This window comes from Humulus lupulus, chromosome 8, assembly GCF_963169125.1.
Source record: "Humulus lupulus chromosome 8, drHumLupu1.1, whole genome shotgun sequence".
Taxonomy (NCBI): Eukaryota; Viridiplantae; Streptophyta; class Magnoliopsida; order Rosales; family Cannabaceae; genus Humulus; species Humulus lupulus.
In genome coordinates this window covers 133,372,035-133,393,877 of record NC_084800.1, presented here as the reverse complement: position 1 = coordinate 133,393,877, position 21,843 = coordinate 133,372,035, and positions in this window count along the sequence as shown.

The window sequence follows — 21,843 nt, the reverse complement described above, 5'->3', positions numbered from 1 at the left end:
CCCATTCATTGGGATGAGATGGGTGAGAGGAGGTATTTGGGGCCAGATATGGTTCAGAAGACAAATGAGGCCATAGAGAATATCCGGGCTAGGATGATCGCTTCACAGAGTAGACAGAAAAGCTACGCTGATCCTAAGCGTAGAGACGTGGAGTTTCAGGTTGGTGACCACGTCTTTCTTCGAGTTTCGCCTCTGCGAGGGGTGAGGAGGTTTGGTAAGAAGGGCAAGCTAAGCCCTAGGTTCATTGGACCATTCGAGATCCTGGAAAGGATTGGTCAGGTGGCTTACAGGTTAGCTTTGCCGCCATCGTTGTCTGGAGTTCATGACGTGTTCCATGTCTCCATGCTTCGGAAGTATGTCTCAGATGTGACTCATGTGTTGAGGCATGAAGATTTAGAGTTACAGGCAGATTTGTCTTATGAAGAGCAACCGGTTCAGATCTTGGATCGGAAAGATAAAGTATTGCAGAATAAGACAATTCCTCTGGTTAAGGTACTGTGGAGAAATAGTAAGGTCGAAGAGGCAACCTGGGAACCTGAGACTGCGATGCGGGATCAGTATCCCGAGTGGTTCAGGTAAATTTCGAGGACGAAATTCTTATTAGGAGGGGATAGTTGTAACGACCCAAATTCACTAATAAGGCTTAAGGGCCTTAATTAGTATGCCTGGAGGGCATAACGGAGATTATGTGTGGTTTTAATAATTTAGATGCATGATTATGATTTAAAGCATGTTATATGATTACTTGAGTATTTGAGATGCATGACTATGTGTGTTGGTATGCATATAGGCCCAGATTAAGTTAGAAGGGCATAATCGTAATTTTGGCCATTATGGGCATAACTGCTTTGATATATGTGATAATTGTTGAGACCACATTATTATGTGGATATATCCGCGATCAGTGACTCGAGACGATCCTAGTGAGCAAAGTAGCGGAAAAGTTATAGCGGGGATTTATACCCGGCTCGGGGTGAGCTCAGGGGTATAAATGGGAATTTAGTGGATAAGCTGGAGATTATTGTGACATTGAGGAATGCTATTGGTGATTAATTAGGTATCGGGAATTAAGCGGGAAATAATAGAGACACTCGAGGAAGTAGCGGGAATTGGGTAAAATGACTAAAATGCCCTTAAGTGGACTAAAGGATTAGAGTTAATAGGGAGGGCATAAAGGTCATTTGACTCTTAAGGATGGGTATTACTGAGGTTTTAAGTTAGTGGAATTTTTAGAATATCAAAGAGGTCTAAAAAAGAAGGGAAAAGAAAGAGGGAAAGCAGAGAGAGTTTCTCTAAGTCGGTTTACACTTTCCTTCACCTGTTTCTTGAGAATTTCTGGAGTAAAGCTTAGAGGAGAGCTGGGATAACTAAACATCAAGGATCTTGACCTAAGACTAAGGAATTGGCAGAGGTTTAGCAGGGTTTCACTAACACTTGAGGTAAGACTCTAGAGTTCATCCATTTCTGTTTCTGGTTTTTAAGTTGTGGTACTTGAGTTGAATTGAATGGAACTTTGGGGAATTCAGGCTTAAGGCTGAGGAGTAGCAAGCCAAGGGAGCCTAGGGATAGCTTGTGGGCGAAATTCTATCAAAGGTATGAATTCTAAGCTCTAATTCTGATGTTCAGCTGGTTTATGTTGGGTTTTAGAGTTTGGAGGTGGCTATGGTGAATTTTGAGTTTGTGATTTCATGTGCTTGGGTTTTAGATGTTTAGGGTGCTTGGGATGAGTGGAGTGTGGTCATGAGGTTGTTTCTAAGTTTGGGTAAGAGTTGGAAGAGGTTTGGTTGAGGTTGGCTCGAGAAAATCGCACAAGGGAAATTTTGGTGCTGGGCTGTCTGTGACTAGCGCTACAGCGCTAGCCTTTGGGCGCTGTAGCGCTAGGCCATTTTGCTGGAAGGGTTTTGGCTTCTGTCTGTAGCGCTATAGCGCCCTCCCAAGAGCGTTGTAGCGCTACCCTGCCTTCTGAAGGGGATTTTAGGGTAATTTGCAAGGGTTTTTGACCTAAGGTTTGGGGTTTGGTTCCACCACCTTGTTTGGTGGAACTAGGGCATCCCGGGGGGCTCGGGATTGGCCCGGGGCTAGGTTTTGAACTTGAGGGTTGATGATGACTTTGGCCATGATTGTGTTTAGGTGAGCGCTAGGGCTCGAGTGGGATTGTGCTCAAGGTGTCGAGGGATCAAAGCTATTGAATTGAAAGGTAAGAAAACTGCACCTGGATATATGATTGTGATGGGACTAAGTGCTCCCGAGAATTGTATCATGTCAATGTTGGTATCACGCCATGGGACATGTAAAAGCGGCCTAAGAGTGCCGTACATATTAATAGCGCACAGAGCGCGACTCGGCCACTGGGAGCCATGAACACTGGGATAACAGAGGGAGCAGCCTGTGAGCGCTAGCCCTGGTTATCGTTTATAAACTGTGCATGTTATGTGTTGATATACCTAGTATGTGGAATACTTGACTATATTGAATGGTTATTTGACTGAGGCTATGTGATGCAACGTGAGATATTGACTTGTCTGATAATTGCTTGTGCTTTGTTGATATTGTGTTTTCTTGCTGGGCCTTGGCTCACGGGTGCTATGTGGTGCAGGTAAAGGCAAGGGCAAGTTGGACTAAGCCTGAGGTGGAGAGCTCCGAGGTGAAATGTGCATAGCCAGATGTTCGATCACCACGATCGAGGAGTGGACCAGGACAGAGATTACCTAACCGCTTGTTTTGCCTTAGTATGGCTGGATATTGTACCTGAGTCTTGTAACTTTTGTAAATGATCTTTAAACTTGTATTTTTGGGATCCCGTGTAAACAAATAGTGTTTCTTAATGAAAAATGTGACTTTTGAGACCAAAATGCTTGTAACCCTAGTTCCTTTGAAACTTCAGCAACACAATTTTAATTAAATGACTTGATTAGCAAGTCTGGCACTTTATAAACACACAGTGTAACGGTCTTGGCTATCCAGGGCGTTACACATAACCTCTATCCGCCACCTCGCGCTAAAATTCCCCTCTTCCTCGGGGATATGCACGGTCTGAGGTGATCAACTCGCTGCCAGGGAATGCTATAGCATTTCTATGAAGGGAAAATCAAAACCCGGGCAGTTAACGATGACCATCCAGGGCGGGAATGAGGAATCTCGGGAACTTGTGCCTAGTCCTGAGATTGAAAAACCTCAGAGTGCCAAAGGGGAGAATATCATCTTAAATAATGATATCAACCCCAGAATAGGCGAGGATAGATCCGAGCTCCAGGCCATCGAAGAGCTCGAGGAGATAAGCATCGATCCACAAGATCCCTCGAAGGTGGTAAAGCTCGAGAAATATCTATGTAGCGAAAGGAAGGCGGAGCTGATTAAGTTTCTGCAGGAGAATCTAGATGTGTTCGCCTGGTCTCATGAAGACATGGTAGGGATTAGTCCGAGCGTCATCATGCACACCCTCCACTTGGATAAAAGCTTGCCTGCAAAATCCCAGAAACAAAGGCGCCTAGGAACAACCCGAGCTGAGGCCCTAGAAAAGGAAGTAGCCCGGCTCTTAAAGTGCGGCTTTATCTATGAGTCAAAGTTCCTGATTTGGGTCGCCAATCCTGTGTTGGTCCCGAAGCCCAACGGGAAATGGCGGACCTACATCGACTTCTCCGATCTGAACAAAGCCTGTCCCAAAGATTGCTTCCCCTTGCCAAGGATCGACCAATTGGTAGACGCCACGGCGGGGCACGATCTCATGTCTTTTATGGATGCCTACTCGGGCTATAATCAGATCACCATGAATCCAATAGACCAGGAACACACTAGCTTCATGACCCCAACTAACGTTTATTGTTACAAGGTCATGCCCTTCGGGCTGAAGAACGCCGGAGCTACATACCAGAGGTTGGTAATTAGGATGTTTGCCAACCAGACCGGGAATAATATGGAAGTGTATGTTGATGACATGCTGGTCAAGTCAAAAACTAGCGATAACCATGTTTCCGATCTGAAGGAATGCTTTAAGATATTGAGAGAATACGGCATGAGGCTTAACCCCCAAAAATGTACTTTCGGGGTCGCGTCAGGAAAATTCCTGGGTTTCATTGTTAATACCAGGGGAATAGAAGCAAACCCTGATAAGATCAGGTCGCTACTCGAGATGTCCTCACCCCAGTCGCGAAAGGATGTTCAAAGTCTGACAGGAAGGGTGGCGGCCCTTAATCGGTTTATTTCTAAATCTACCAACAAGTGTCTGCCATTTTACAACCTGCTCCGGGGGAATAAGAAATTCGAGTGGATCGAGGAATGGGAACGTGCCTTCCTCAACCTGAAGGCACATTTAGCTGAGCCGCCCGTATTATCCAAACCAACGGCAGGAGAGCCTCTTTTCCTTTACCTAGCTGTCATGGAAGATGCAGCTAGCGCCGTATTAGTCCGAGAAGAAGACCGATCTCAAAAGCTAATTTATTACATCAGCAAGAGGCTTCTCGGAGCTGAATCCCAGTATCCATTGATGGAGAAGATGGCTTTCTGTCTCATCACGGCCTCCCGAAAGCTTAGGCCATATTTCTAGTCCCACTCAATACACGTCATAACATATCAGCCTTTAAGGCAGGTTTTGCAAAAACCTAAAGCATCGGGACGTCTGTTGAAGTGGGCTATTGAACTTAGCCAATTTGAGATACTGTACATACCACGAACTGCAATAAAAAGCTAGGCCCTAACTAATTTTGTGGCAGAGTGCACAGGATTCTGAGAAGACCCTGCAGAAGAGTCAGTCCAGGCCTCCTTAACCCAGGCCTCATGGAAGGTCTTCGTAGATGGCTCGTTTAACGAGAATGGCTCCGGGGCTGGAATCATATTGATATCCCTGGAAGGACATCGATTCCACTCGACGTTGCGATTCGGATTCAAAGCGTCCAACAACGAGGCTGAATACGAAGCTTTACTAGCTGGGCTAAGGGTGGCCCAGGAGCTGAAGGCCAGCTCCGTCCAGTGTTATAGCGATTCCCAGCTCGCGGTAAACAAAGTGTTAGGGGAATACCAAGCACGAGGAACCAAGATGGATGCTTACCTAGCCAAGGTAAAGAAAGAACTATCCGCATTTGAGCGCGGATCAATCGAGCAGATACCTCGGGAACAGAATGCCAACGCAGACGCCCTGGCAAAGCTCGCTACCTCTGGGGAGACGGAGACTTTGGGGTTAGTGCCGGTAGAGTTCTTGGAAAAACCAAGCATAGAGGAAGTCAGAGCGGAGGTCGAGATGATCGACGCCAGAACGACCTGGGTGACCCCCATCCTCGAATATCTCACAGCAGGAAAGTTACCCGAAGAGCGAAATGACGCAAGGCGGGTACTTTACCAAGCTCCAAGGTATACAGTGATAGATGGGATATTATACCAGCATGGACACTCTTTACCTCTCCTGCAGTGTGTTCTGCCAAGCGAGGCGAAGACCATTTTGCAGGAGGTGCACGAGGGTTTCTGCGGAGATCACACTGGGGGGCAATGCCTGGCCCTGAAGATATTAAGGCAAGGGTATTACTGGCCCACTCTGTCAAAGGACTTGATCTCCTACGTCAAAAATGTGACAAGTGCCAGCGATTTGCCACAGTTGCCCGAGCTCCCCCGGTCGAGCTGAAGATGATCTCGTCCCCGTGGCCATTCGCGATCTGGGGGATTGACTTGGTTGGTGCCCTCCCTACTGGAAAGGGAGGAGTTCGTTACGCGGTGGTAGCTATCGACTACTTCACCAAGTGGGCATAAGCAGAGCCCCTGGCAACGATCACTTCAAAAATATTCCTCGACTTTGTGGTCAAGAGCACTATCTGCCGATTCGGACTGCCAAAGAAGATCGTGTCAGATAATGGAACGTAGTTTGATAGCGACCTCTTCACTGAATTCTGTGAGAGGCACGACATTGTTAAAATATTCTCCTCCGTGGCCTATCCCCAGGCCAATGGGCAGGTCAAGGCAGTCAATAAGACGCTAAAGGCAAGCCTTAAGAAAAGACTGGGCGAAGCCAAGGGAGTCTGGCCAGAACAGCTCCCCTAGGTACTGTGGGCATACCGGACCTCACATCGAACGCCGATGGGTCATACTCCTTCCTCCCTGGCTTTCGGGAGTGAGGCAGTCATTCCTGTCGAAGTAAAGGTAGCCTCGCATAGAGTCCAGGAATTTGACCAAGACTGGAATGACGAATTGCTCTGCGCGTCCCTCGATCTGATTGACGAAAAATGATAAGATTCACAGCTGCAGCTCGCGCATTATCAACAAAAGGTCACTCGTTATTTCAACTCAAAGGTAAAGAAATGCATCTTTGGCGTTGGCGACCTGGTACTCGGAAGAGTCTTCCTAGCCAGTAAAGATCCCAAGGATGGAGTGTTGGGACCAAACTGGGAAGGGCCCTATGAAATAACCGAGGTCGTGAAAGAAGGAACCTACAAGCTAGCTCGACTTAATGGAGAAGCAGTTCCACGGACTTGGAACGCTATCCATTTGAAGAAATATTATCAATAATATCTTTGTAAGGCTTAATTGGAAAGGCCATCTTTTGTTTATTAAGTAATAACAGCTAATCTTTTACATTATTGTATATGTTCGTGGGTGTAAACTCAAGTAACCATGAAAGACCCTTTCCTGATTACTTGGGGGGCATATATCCTGGATATAACCAGGTCCTAAAACTTAGAAGTTAGTTCAAATTAATTGATCGATCTTTTTCTTAAAAAACACGAGATATCGATAAAGAATTTACGCGAACTAAGTTTTCAAATTAATATCCTAGATATAACCAGGTCCTAAAACTTAGAAGTTAGTTCAAATTGATTGATCGATGTTTTTCTTAAAAAACACGAGATATCGATAAAGAATTAACGCGAACTAAGTTTTCAAATTAATATCCTGGATATAACCAGGTCCTAAAACTTAGAAGTTAGTTCAAATTGATTGATCGATGTTTTTCTTAAAAAACACGAGATATCAATAAAGAATTGACGCGGACTAAGTTTTTAAATTAATATCCTGGATATAACCAGGTTCTAAAACTTAGAGGTTAGTTCAAATTGATTGATCGGTGTTTTTCTTAAAAAGCACGAGATATCGATAAAGAATTGATGCGAACTAAGTTTTTAAATCAATATCCTGGATATAACCAGGTCCTAAAACTTAGAAGTTAGTTCAAATTGATTTATCGATGTTTTTCTTAAAAAGCACGGGATATCGATAAAGAATTGACGCGAACTAAGTTTTCAAATTAATATTCTGGATACAACCAGGTCCTAAATCTTAGAAGTTGGTTCAAATTGATTAACAGATGTTTTTTTTTTTTCATAAAAAGCATAAGATGTCAATTATAACACCAACAGAAACTAAGTTAAACCACAAAAATATGTAAATAGATTGAAATAAATTTGGGGATACCAATTGTTTCGAGGATAAAAAACCTCATAATATAAAGTTACAAATGAAAATAAAAGAGAAAGGAGAAAAAATCCTAAGCTCCGCCAGGCTGCTTCGATGAAGTCACCCCCTCAGCATCCTACTTGGTTGCGGTGGAAGTCTACCCAGTCTCGGAGGGCGCCTCTGTTGAAGGTGAGCTTTGAACTTCTCCAAGAAGGACTCCCACACGTCCGGCCCCAGGAAGGAGAAGTCACCATCCGGGTTGAAGGCCCAGCAATGGTACAGCATGGCCTCCATGGAGGAGCTGAAGGATGCCCTCTCTGCCACAAGGGCAGCCTTGGCTTCTCCAAGTTCCACCTTCGCGGCGTCCAGGGTGACCTTGGTAGCCTCGGCCTCCAGCAGCTTGGCCCGAGATGCCTCCAGCTCGGCCTACACAGACGCCAGGGCGGCTTTGGCATCCTGCTCCTGTTGCTGAGCGGACACGAGGGCAGCCTGGGCAGCCTGATGCTCGCCCCTGATCTCTGCAATCCTGGCCTTGGACTGAGATATGCTCCGGTGGAGAGCCAAAGCCGCCTGGAAGATGAAAAGATGTGAGGCGAGTGCCTTAGAATTTAAGCAGAAAGAACCAGTGGTAAAGCGAACTTACCATGAAGGTCATCCCCAGTGAAGACTCCATCACGTTCTCGGGGCTCCTCGTCTCGATCTCCCGCAAGTCCCTTGGGGTAGCATTGTAGTAATGATCCACCGTATAGCTCGCAGTTTCGTAAACCGTCCCTCGAAAGGCCTCGGGGATTTTCTCCAGGACCTGAGTGTTGACTGGGATGTGCACAGTGGGAGCCGGAGCCGCCAAGGTCCTGGTTGGCACCTCCATTTCTTGGGCAGGGACGGGAGGTCGCGGGGGAGGTGGAGCCATCTTCTCTACTGCAGGAGGGGGTGGAGGCACTTTCTCCATGGCGGTGGGACCCTGGTTTTTCCCCTTGGCCGAGGACTTGGAGGAAGTCCCGACAGCTTTCTTCGCCAACCGAAGCCTCTTCACCAAGGGCCCGAACGGCCCAGAGGAAGGGTTTCCCCCCTGAAACATAGATCGCAGATCGTTACCCTCGGGCTGCGACATCTCCTCACCTGAAACAAGGACAATATGTCGTCAGTACACATGTAAAAATACTTTGATATTAAAAAAGCTAAAGTATATATTGAAAAGGGTCCTACCCTCCGAGCTAGAGGAGGAATCTATTGTCACGACCTCCGGCCTCGGGGCTTCTACGGGGGAGTCTAAGATGATGACTTCACGGGTGAGAAGAGGCTCTGGGTCCAGATCTGCCTCAGGACTAGACTCCTCTACATACTGCCTAAGACTCGGAGCTACTACACCCTCCAGAAAGGAGGGCCACAACCTAAGATTAGTCTCGTACTCCTCAAAAAAGGCCGACCTAAAGGCCAGGGTATTATCTACTACTATAGTACCCCTAGCGCGGCCCATGTCATAACGCAACACGAGCTGGTCAACACACTGGAGTAGAGTGATGTTGTGATCTAGGTCGTTTTGGTGGCGGTGGACGAGTTGGCTGAGGTTAAACCTAGCAAGCCTTAGGTCTGCGGCGGCCCTGTCTAAATCCCTAAATAAGTAAGGGTTACCTTGGTCGGAGGGCCCAGCTGCTGCCCCGGACTGGGTCCTCTCTGCATTGACCTCCTGGGCGACCTCCAGAGCCCGCTTCCAGCGCACGAGGGGCACCTCATCCTCGTCCTCATCCGCGACCTCCTCCTCGGGGATGGGCGCCATCTCGCGAGCAGCGGGGACGGTCTGCGATCTCCTCAAGGCCAGAGTCTGGCCCGGGGAAATTAACTTACACACCAGCATCGTCTCATCAGACACGAGCTGGCGGTAGTCTTTTTCACTTGGGGGAAGCCCCGCCAAGGTTTCATACTGACCCCCAAGGGTCACCGACTTAGCCGTCCTCGCAAAAATAGCTGAACGATAGTTTTCAAGTCAGCAACGAATGAAAAGATACTAATCAGCGACTAGCTTGCGAGCTAAAGTTAGAAGGAACTTACGAGGACGGTTGAAGCAATGGTATTCGCAGTTGTGAAACCCCTTTGACATGAAGAATTGATCCTTGAAGTCATTGGGGTGGCTGGGCAGCTCGATGACCGCGGCCGAATTGGGAAAACGGGTCAGGTAGTAGAACCTGTCACCTTGCCCCCGTTGCTCTGGGCTAGCTTTGAGGCAAAAGAAGTAAAGGATGTCCGCCGGCGTGGGGACCTCCCATTCCTGCTTCAGGAACAAATACTTCAACCCCGCTAACAGACGGTAGGAGTTAGGGGGAGGTGGAAGGGGGTCAGCTTCACATAATTTAAGAAGTCCACGAAATACTGGTCCAGGGGAAGAAAGACCCCAGCCTTGAGATGTTCGTCGCTCCAGGCTATGAACTCCTCGTCGAGTGGCGCACAGCTCCGCTCCCCCTCAAGGGGAGGTCAGGCGTCCAGGGCGCCCTTCCCTATCTCTATATTGTGGGAAAGCATTATCTTGTTAACTTTCCCCTGGGTGGTGACCTTCGAGGCAATCCTCTCGGCCTCGAAAAAAGTGTCGGGCCCCACCTCGACCTCCTTCTCCATGGTGGGACCAAAGTTAGGAATCGGGGAGTCTGTTGCCACCTCTTTCCCTTTGCTGGCTTGCTGGGATGATGAGCTGCCAGCACTCTTCTTGGATGCGCTCTTCTTGGGTCCCATCTAGTCGCCTAACGAACAAAGAAGAAATTTTAGAAAAGGCAACCTAAGCATAAGAAAGAATCTAGTGCGAAGAAGGGTTTCCTTTACACAGGCTGAGGTGAGACCACGCGGTTTTATGAACACGAGCCTGTGCTCCCAACGGGTCCCCGATTGCTCGGGATCCGTGTGTCAGGAGGATAAAGTTTGCCTTGGAAGGAAAGTTTCAAAAGGAAAAACCGCCTGTGAAGCGTGTCCCCCTAAGTTACCCAGTTTTTGCACCCTAGAAACTTGTTGTTCCAAACAGGCATAAAAAAAATTTACCCAGAAAATCACCCCAGAACTTTGTCCTATGAGTCATGTTCCTAAGCATTCTCTTTCCTACAGTCGATACCCCTAGGATAAAAACCTACGCACAAAATACCAGCAAAGAAAAACAAAAGACAAACAACCTACTACATGTGACTAAGAAGAAGGTTTACCTAAGCAAGGAAAAGGGAAAACATTTAAAGCATGCAACTAACGGAGGACTTACAGAAATTTTTTGCTGTGTAAAGACTGAAAGGAGCGTTTAGGTTGAAGTCTTGTTGGAATCACTGGTACCGGAGTCACGAAAGAGCCATCGTATCTGAAACTCAGGAACGTCAGGAATAGTGACCGGAAGAAAGAAAGGGTTTTGAGACTGAGAAGAAAGAAGAAGAGGAGAAAATTTTCAAATAAAAAGGGTGGCTCATGCGAAAGGTGGCTAGCCTTATATATACGTAAAAGGCCAAAGGATGAGGGTCGTTCGATTGTCTTGATGTGGGATACGAGGATCACAACTCGAAAGATGAAATGACGGCCGAAGATAGGCTAGGCCATTTAATGCGGTTCTCGGAAGACGAACCGTGGCCAACCATGATGCTCCACGTATCCGATACCAGCGTAATGGGCGGGATATGAAGAGTCCACAAGGAAGCCTAAAAGCCCCCACTGTGGCCACATGTGACATCATATGCCACGAGCAGGGGCTTGGGGGGCAAATGTACGCCCTAAATATCCACGGGTTATTAGCGAGCTGGAAAAAGGCATAATTCTATTAGCCACGTGGAAGCCACCTACCCGGAGCTGCTGTTACAAGTCTCAACCTCTTTAGCTTGAGATAACCAAAGGTTTAGTGAGATTACTAAGGAATCAGGTCAGCAGTGTGGACACCACAAGCGGAGGCTACATCAAGCTCGGGGTACGAGCTAGAGCTGACACTTCCGACCCTTTATAAAGTCAACCACGCAATGTAAACGTGCATATATCAGACATCACGTGTCTGATCCATTCCTGAATTCTCAGACACGCAGCATAAATGTGCATGTTCAGGCACCCGCGACTGGTTTGGGCCATGCGGCCCATTATCCCCCTTACCTATTGATTAAACCACACTTCATTGTCAGGTTTTAGGAATTAATCATGAATGTCACGGAAGTGACATGATGGGTAAGAAGGTCATGGGATGACCTCCTTTGCCAACACCCAGGTGTCCTTTCCCTATAAATATGGAGACCCTAGGAGTTGCAAAGGGTTGGCTTCTAATTTGTAAAGAAATACCCTGTAAGGAATATCAGAAATATATCAATAATATTGGCTGGTGGACTAGAAGGATTTTAACCTTTGAACCACCTAAAAAAGTATTCGAGTTATAATCTTCCTTTGAGATCATTCACCTATTACGGTTCATCATTTAGCACTAATCTCTCGCCTCATTCATATAATTATCTGTTGTCGAAGAATCGCGTCAACACAAAGATATTCCTATTTTTCCTATGCAACGATAACCAAATCCTTCAAAAGAGGATTGTTGATGGTGGTTTGAACAAAGGAAACGATGCTAATACTACTAAACAAGCTCAAGGAGATGTTTCTTTAAGCTTCTTCTTCAAAGAACAAATAAGGAAGAAATTCAAACAAAAAGAATAAAAAGTCCATTGGCAAGGCACCAAATGCTGCAAAGCATCTTGGAGCAAGACCTGATTATAAGTACACAAAAAGGGGTGTGTTTCCAACTGCACGGAGACTGGGAATTGGAAAAATATTTCCCAACACTCAAGGCATATGGAACCCAAGATAATTAAATTTGTCTTCGATCCATGTGATTTTAAAGGATGATACTTTGGCTTTGGATCGCTAAATCAAAATCTACTAAACATGCATGTACCATTTTACAATTTTTAGCACTAGGAAAGCAATGAAGGATAAAAAGCCACAACTTGGAATCCATTAAGGGTTGTTTGTATCAAACAAGGAAAAATGATAAGCTTGAATGAATTTTGGAAATAAATATATTTTTTTAAGACAATTTTTATTTTATTCCGATTTTTAATTAACATTTTTAATTTCAGTTTTTCTTATTACATCAACAACAATTTGTAGTTACTTTCACAAGTAATAAAATCTTATTTCTTTATATGGATGTGAATTCTGGGGTGGATGTATGAAAAATGGGCTATACCTATTGCAACTAAACAAACCCTATGTTCTAAACAATGAGTTGTTTAAGATAGCTAATTCTAGGATCGTTAAACGACAAAAGTTCAATATCATTAGAAATGATGTACCTTTGGCATTTTTGCTTTGGTCACATTTGCTATGGTAGGATTCAAATACTAACAAAGGTTGTACCTTGGAGGGAACTCACCTAGGGTGACCTACCTGTTTGTGAATCTAGTCTCGAGGGCATAATGAAAAAGCGTCCATTCTCTGTGATAGGAGAAAGGGCCAAAGAACCACTAGTGCTAGTATGTTCAAATGCATGGGGACATATGAATGTTCAATCAAGGGGTGGTTATGAGTATTTTGTCACCTTCATCGACGATTGCTCTTGAGACTCATGTAAGTACCTAAAGCATAGGAATTCTGTGAATTTGTTAAGAAGTTCAAAGAATTCATTGCTATGGCTTTAAAACCATATAAGGTAAAACGTTAAAGATCTTGCGATCTGATTGGGGTGGAGGATATTTGGATAATCAGAACCAACATTATCATAAAATTGAACTTGGAGAATTGTCTAACGCAACTGTCCCAAGGACTTCGCAATATAACGGTGTTGCTAAACGGCGTGAATCACGCGTTTATGAACATGTGTGTTCAAAGATAAGTTATTCAACTCAACCAACTTCTTACCCAGATCTTTTTTGGAGACATACTACCTAGATCGCATGTGACATTTTTTAAATGTTGTGTCGTCTCAAAAGATGTCTCCAAGACACCACTAGAATTATGAAATGGTCGTGAACATGGTTTACGTCATTATGGAATTTGGGGGTGTCTTTTTATGTCCTGAGGAAAAAGATAGGAAAGATAGAACAATGAACTGGGGTTTTCTTGTTTGATGGTTGTCGATGCTAAAAGTTCGTGCTTGCAAAAGACCCCCACCTCGTATCTCTCAAAATATAAACCCGGGATGGAAGAAACCAAACACGTCCCTACCCCTTGCACCTCGCGAGGGTTGTGGCCTCATATCAAGGGTAGCGCCTCGGGAGAAGGAGGCACCTTGCGAGAGTAGTGGCCTCGTGCCTCAGAGGGCACCTTGCAAGAGAGGCATCTCGTGCCCCAAGAAATGCCTTGCGAGAGAGGCGTCTCGCGCCTTAGGAAGTGTCAGATGGTTCCAAATGCGAGGTTGTCCCCGCGACACCCTTGGTGCGCGACGTGGTTCCAGATACGAGGTTGTCCCTCGCAAGGCTTGTATGGTGCGATACAGGGTGTGCGTGATGGCCCCACGACACCCTTGGCGCGCGGCACAGTTTTGGATGTGAGGCTGTCCCACGCGAGGCCCGCAAGGTACGAGACGGGGCGTGTGTGATGACCCTGCGACACCCTTGGCACACGGTGCGGTTCTAGATGCGAGGCTGTCCCATGCGAGGCCTGCAAGGTGTGAGATGGGGCATGTGTGATGGCCCCACGACACCCTTGGCGCGCGGTGCAGTTCCGGATGCGAGGCTGTCCCACGCGAGGCCCGCAAGGTGCAAGACGGGGCGTGCGTGATGGCCCCATGACACCTTTGGCACGCGGTGTGGTTCCAGATGCGAGGCTATCCCATGCGAGGCCTACAAGGTGCGAGATGGGGTGTGCGTGATGGCCCTGCGACACCCTTGGCGTGCGGCGCAGTTTCGAATGCAAGGTTGTCCCTCGTGAAGCTCGCAAGGTGCGGGACAGGGCATCTCGTGCCCCAGGAGGTGCCTCGAGAGAGAGGCATTACGCACCCGGGAGGTGCCTCGTGAGAGAGGCATCTCGCGCCCCAAGAAGTGCCCCACGAATGGGGCATCTCGCGCATAAGCATCTACACCTTGACCTCACACCTAAAACATCCCGTGAAGCTTCTCACACCTTGCACCCCTTAACAAACTAGCAAGGCCATCATTTCTTGAGCCTCTTAGATATATGAGCCTCGCTGACGAGGCCCTACCCTACTTTTTAGGGTAGGTGTCACCAGTAAAGCTTACCTCCCATATGTATCCTTTCCAGTCAATAAGTAATATGATACTTAGAAAGACATAAAGAGGCTAGATCAACATGCACATATTCGGAAGGTGAAAACATCCACTAGGTGCAGGGTACACGTATAGGTACAGAATGTATGTACCAATCAAGAGGTGTCTAGATACAAGGACAACACCCACACCAAACAAGTAGTGGAGGTACGACCTAGTACCAAGGTAGGAGAACTTTTGCAGACCCCTGACACGTATTGAAGCTGACCACCACTCCTCCAACACCATAACCACCTGCACCACTACGCCTGGTGCCACTTCTCTAACACTCATACTAAATAAGTAGTGGAGGCACCCCCACAGACCCTGACTCTGTACCAGAGCCGACACCACAACCTTCTGCACCTCTTCTATCTGTGCCACCACCCTGACGATGTACCCATGTACCATATGGTCCCCCAGGACCACAATGTATCATGAGCCATTAGAGCTTCACTATAAATTGATCTGGACCCCTCAAACATGGGGGTTGGAAATTTTTTGTAAGATCAGATTAATCTAAGAGCAAAATACGAGTTTTCTTTCTATTTCCTACTTGCACTTTTCCTTCAAGTTTCTATAAGTTCATTTGTGTTCATTAGATAATTATTTGAGTTTTTTAGTTTTCCATCCATATTTCATTGACGAGTTCTTACCGTCAACAGTTTGGTGCCATCTGAAGGTACTCAGGGTGTTATGTTTTATAGTCCAGTAGACAAGAAAGTGTTTGGCTCTACAAATGCTACTTTTCTGGATAAAGACTACATAATGAATTTCAAGTCTCATAGCAAAATAGTATTATATGGAAAAATTATCAACTATTGTTCCATCCTCACTGACGCAAGTTGATGAAAACAAGGTAGATTTAGAAACCACTAATCCAAGACTGAAAGTTATGATGCCTCATCATAGTGGGAGGGTTTCTCAGAACCCGATACCTATGAAATGGATAGTGAAACCCACAAGTTGGTTGGGGACACAAGTAACAATGATCTGTTGGTCTTTAAATAGGTAATGGGTAAGTCTGAAAGGGATCTTTGACTCGAAGCCAAGTACCAGGAAATAGATTCTAAGTACTCTTAATTTTTTTGAGATCTTATAGATGTTCCATTGGACTTTAGGCCCATGGGGTGCAAGTGGATCTATAAGAAGAAGGGAGGAGCTGATGGAAAGGTCGAGACATTTAAGGCTCGACTCGTGGCAAAGAGAGAAAGTTGACTTAGAGAAAACTTTTTCTCTGGTAGCCTTGTTAAATTTTCATTTAGTATACTCTTATCCGTAGCCACAACTCTTGATTAAGAGATAAGGAAAATGGACATCAAAGAATCATTTTTAATGGCTATCTTGATGAGACCATTAACATGGATCAATTAGAAGGATTTAAAGTAATTGAACAAGAAAGTTGGCAAGCTGACTAGGTCAATCTATGGACTTAAACAAGCTTCGCGCTCCTGGAACTTAAGGTTAAATGGAAACATTAAGACCTGAGGTTTTGAACAAAATGTAGTTGACCCTTGTGTTTGCCAACTTAGGGAAAACGACATTGTGGTGTTCTTAATCCTTTATGTAGATGATATCTTATTCATTGGAAAAAATGTCAAGAAATGATCAAACATAAAGAATTGGCTGGAAAAAAAATTCCAGATTTCGTTGAAGCAAGTCATGTTCTTGGTATCCAGAACATCAGGGATAGAAATAACTGAATTTTGGCTCTAACTCAAGTGACCTACTTTAGTGAGGTGTTTGGTCGTTACTCTGAAACAAATTCTGAGAAATGATGTTTAGCATCTTGACATGGAATTTATTTTTCTAAGCAGCAGTCTTCACAGACTCCTCAAGGGAAAGAAAAGATATAACGAATTCCTTATGCATTTGCAATTAGAAATCTAATGCATCCTATGTTGTATGCTGTGAACGAAGTGCCTGGTGGCGCAGGTGCGTGAGGCGGATGGTACGCAGGGCGTAAGAGGTGCCTGGTGGTATAGGCGCGCGAGGCGGATGGTGCACAGGGCGCGCGAGGCGCTTGGTGGTGCAGGCGCGCGAGGCGGATGGTGCACAGGGCGTGCGAGGCGCCTGGTGGCGCAAGACCATTGGTGGGCGTTCAAGGCGACACGTGTCAAACGTGGCCTTTCAAACCTTCATCCTTGCAAGGCGAGGCGAGATGGGCACTTTCGCAAAGGCCTCTTATGAGGCACAGGTCTCGCGTGGGGCGAGACGCGGGGTTTCTTGGCTTGCTCGAGGTGACTGAGGGTAAACCTCACTTTTTCTCTTGAGTGTTGACTATGGCTCTTTCAAGATCGTGTCCAATTTTTGGCATTCACAGATGTTTTGTCCAAGGCATTGACCAATTAGATAAGATCGGATGTATTTGGTTACATCGGACTAGGACTGATATTGATTATTGATTGATAAACAAGTATCATTGTTATTGAATCTAATCAATGTCACAACGTTGACCATAGGTTAAGTCGATCTAAATTCTGCGTGATAATATTATGCTAATTATATTATTTAAATCTTTTGACTTGTTCATTACCAGCTTACCCTATGGTCTAGTCCATACTTACATCTTGAAGATTTAGTAGTGTAATTGAGTGGGAGTATTATTCATAGATATGAAATCTATAACTTCTGTATGAGAAGTAAAAAGATGGTTTCCTTAATTGCTTTGTTCAAAAGGTTAAATGATTGAGATCTCATTTCTGTGATTAAGTTCACGGAAATATCAATTATTAGGAACTTAGTGGGAGTTAGGATAAAATACTGATGAAGGGTAAAACGATAATTTGCACCCATCTCGTTAGTAAGTCATCGATAGAGGATTGACTGACTGGAATTGTTATAACAATGGTAACATATTTATGGTTTGGAAAATATGCTTTATGAATTTAAGAGTTCAATTCTAAGTCTATAGTGGAGGCACAAGGAATTAATAAGGTAGTGAAATTATTCGTAAATAAATTCACGGTAACTTATTTGAGCTTGATTTCATGGATCCATGGTCCCCGCATCACCTTTGAGTAAATCATCTAGAATGTCTCAATTAATTGATTTAATTATCAATTAGGATTTTTAAAGTTGACTAGGTCAATTTTGGAAAATTTACAGAGATATGAGATTTAGATAATAAAAGAGAATTTTTGGGTAAATTTATTAATATTGATAAATTGGTGTCAATATAAATAAATAATATTAAATCAAGTTTCAAATTATAATTATTTAATTTTAATAAGGATTTAATTAATTAATTAAAAATAAATAAATAAAAGGTTTTGAATTTAGGCCCAATTAGGATATAAATTCAAAACAAAGAGATTGGGCCCAAGTTCATTTGTGGGAGACCAAAGCTTTTATCTTTTTGTTTGTTATTTTAATTAATTTAAATTTAAATAAAGCCCGTTAAGTTTCCTATATAACGAATATGATATCTAGGGTTTTCATAAGGAAGTCAGTCTCAGTTGATTCATTGGGTAAGTGAAAACCTAGACTGTCTAACCTTTTTTTACCACTCTCTCTTCTTCTTCTCTTCTAGATGTTTATCTCATGTGTTGAGAACCAGCCCACACTAGTTCTAGGTTGATCAAAGGCTTGGTGAGGAAGACTGTGTAGCTGATCTAGTTCAATCTCTTGATAATACTCTGCTATGGAAAGGAATCAAGGGTTAGAGAGATTGAAGGAAGAAGTTGTTTCAGTTCCACTGCGTAATGTAAGTTTTTACTTTACTCTGTATTTATATCAATTGCATAGGAGAATTTTCTAGGAATTTTCAAGTTTGTTTGATAATATGTAAATTGAATGAAAATAAATAAAGATCCTGCAATAAGTTTTTCCTACAACACCATCATCCTTTATAGTTCAAACCTCCATGTCTATTGCGTGCACTATCAGGATTCCCTTCACCTATCGACTAGTCCTTATGATTTTAATTCATGGCTACCATCCAGTCAACCTATCCTTCATCTCTCATCGACTCAACTCCTTCTCGAATGTTTGAGATTGTTGAATTTGAAACCTTCACGAGTGGCATTCAATAGTCCTTGTAGCAAGGATAATGCAAATCAAGGCCATTCTAATCATGCTCTACCTATGACCGGGGAGTAGCTTACAGTTGGGTTTTATGCCCTTAATAAAACAATATTTCTCATGTAACACGTTTTTATTATCAGTAAAAGAAGTATAAATCATTTTGTTCATTCAATCACATTGTTTGCCAGTTTGATTACATGTTTATTCAGTTAATGCATACATTCAAAAAACCTTGAACATATGGATAGTTACAATTATATTGAGTAGGTCACAATGGATTATAGTTGTAATTATATGTTTAATAGAATGAGTCCTATGATTAAATCAGTACAATAGATTTTCACTGATTTGGTAATCTACGATATGATCTACTTACACATTTGGAGTGTGATGTCTTATCTAAGGCATTGACCAAGTAGATAAGATCAGATTGATTCGGTTACATTGGACTAGAACTGATATTGATTATTGATAGATGAATAATTATCATTGTTATCGAATCTAATCAATATCATAACGTTGACCATAGTTCAAGTCAATCTTAATTATGAGTGATAATATTCTGCTAATTATATTATTTAAATCTTTTGACTTGTTCGTTACCAGCATACCGTACTGTCTAGCCCATACTTACATCTTGGAGATTTAGTAGTGTAATTGAGTGGGAGTACTATTCATATATATGAAATCTATAAGTTCTGTATGAGAAGTGAAAAGATGATTTCCTTAATTGCTTTGTTCAAAAGGTTAAATGACTGAGATGTCATTTCTGTGATGAAGTTCACAAAAATATCATTTATAAGGAACTTAAGGATAAAATACTTATGAGGGGTAAAATGGTAATTTTCACTCGACTCTTTAGTAAGTCATCGATAGAGGATTGACTGACTGCAATGGTTATAACAATGGATAACATATTTATGGTTTAGAAAATATGTCAGTCAATCCTTATAACAATTTTGACAAAGTTTTCTTACCTAAATAAGTATATATTTATGGCAATTATAAGGATTGACTGACTGTATTTATGCTCACAAAGCACACACACATGGTTTTCTTAATTAAATAAATAAGTATATGTTTATGGTAATTATAAAGATTGACTGATTGTAATGGTTATAACAATGGTTGACCATGTGTGTGCTTTGTGAGCAAGTAATTGGTCCAATTATATACTTATTTATTTAATTAAATAAAAAAAAGAATAACAACCCTATTTCGGTTGCCCTGGTATTTGACTATAAATAGAACCTTAAGTGAGTGATTTTCTAAGAGTTTTTCAGGTAAGAAAACTCTGTCAAAATTCTCACTCTAGGTCGCCCCTCTGTGTGTGTGTTTGTGTGTGTGTGTGTGTGTGTGTGTGTGTGTGTATTTCTCTCTTCTTATGTGTTGAGATTTAGCATACCATTTGTTAGATCTAAATTAGAGATATGTTTGGAAGATTGTAGTGATGTGTTCTAGCGGTTTGAATGCCTTCAATACCTAGCATTCTACAAGGACAAAAGGTTAAGGAATTCAAAGGAAATAGTCAATTAATCCGCTGTGTTTTCGTAAGTTTCTATATCTTTATGTTTGTGTGAAATTTACGAATCTGATGTTCAAATGTATGCTATGTGATTCTATGTTTTCTATTATGTTTTTTGGAAATAAAATAGGGAGCATGCATCTAGATATAAATTCTAAGATCCTACAATCGACCTCAGAGCCTAGGTTGCCTAGATCTAGATGTTTTGAATGCATGATTATATGTTTAAATTGTTGACTTGTTATATCTATGTTTGGTTGGATGGTGCATGATATAATGGTATGCATATTTGAGTTTTTTTATGTATTGAAATTGCAAATTTTATTGTTTATGTTTTAATGCATGTTTTTTATGTTTATGTGTTTTAATGTTTGATTTAAGACATATAAAATTTATGTTTATGGGTTTTATAAAAATTGCACAAAATTGATTTTAGTAAAAAATTAGCAAATTTTTTTTGGGAGGGCATTTGCGCGTGTTGTCGTCGCGGCCACACAACGAACCACCGCGGTGAATGGCGACTAAGTTTAAAAAAAAGTTGATAATTTTTTAAAAATAATCATAACCCTAATTATGAAAATTTTACCTTCTTAAAATATATTTTGTGTATATTTAAATATCTTGATATGGTTGTGTGGATATGATTTAAAGATATTTTTAATTCAAAAATGGAAACAATTTTAAAAAATTTAAAGTTTAATTAGTTATATGGAAGATTTTAAATTGGTAAGATATTTATGATAATTAATTAATAAGTAAATTAATTTAAATAACACAATTAATTGAATTTTAATTACTTGATTAATTGTTTTATTAAATTGCAATTCATTTATGTAGTGATAAATGTGTACATAAAATAAGTAATTTGCATTTAGTATATCATGTTAGGCACATCCAATTAGTATGTGACATAAAAGTCATGCATCATCATTAAGTTATTTCTTTCATTTGGGCTTTAAATATAAGTATAATTATGACCCAATTTTATTTTGAAAATATTTGAAAATTCAAATAAGGCTATACCTAAAACGTTAGGTTTTATTTGGGCCTAAATTGAAAGTAGAAAGTTTAAATTTCTCTCTTGTAGGTGGTTCCACTTGTGAAGGCTCATTTTCTTTGTATTACTATAATAACATAATAAAACAAAGATTCAAATTACTATCTTTTTGGATCTTGTTTGGACGTTAGGGAGCCTTAGTAGTGGGTACTACATACTGAACTCAACTCTCTTCCATGCAAGCCCGAATTGTTAGGGCTCATTTACCTGAGTTGGACTGAATTGTATTTGGTTAATCTTTTTAGTTTGACCTAATAATTGATTAAAAACAGATTAATTCTAAATTTTGGATTAATTTTCAAGGGTAATTTTAGAATATATAGGAAAATAATAAACTATGGTTTATTGATTATTTTAATGATTTGGCAAACTTAAGTTGGTAATTTTCAAAAGAATAAAAATACTAAAAAATTTAATATTGACTTTTTAAAATCTAAATTTGATCTCCACTGGTGATTTAACAAGGTTAGAGTTTTAGTGGGTCCTAATGGCGCTTAGATTTCATCTCCCTACGGAAGGTGTTCATTGGACTATTAACATGATTGAATTTCTTAGGATAGATAGTTATAGATGTACCTTTTATCGACCCATCCCTACGGTGACTATAGGAATTAAGTCTATTATAATCGAAACTGTGGGTCAAACTCATAAAGTAAGAAATA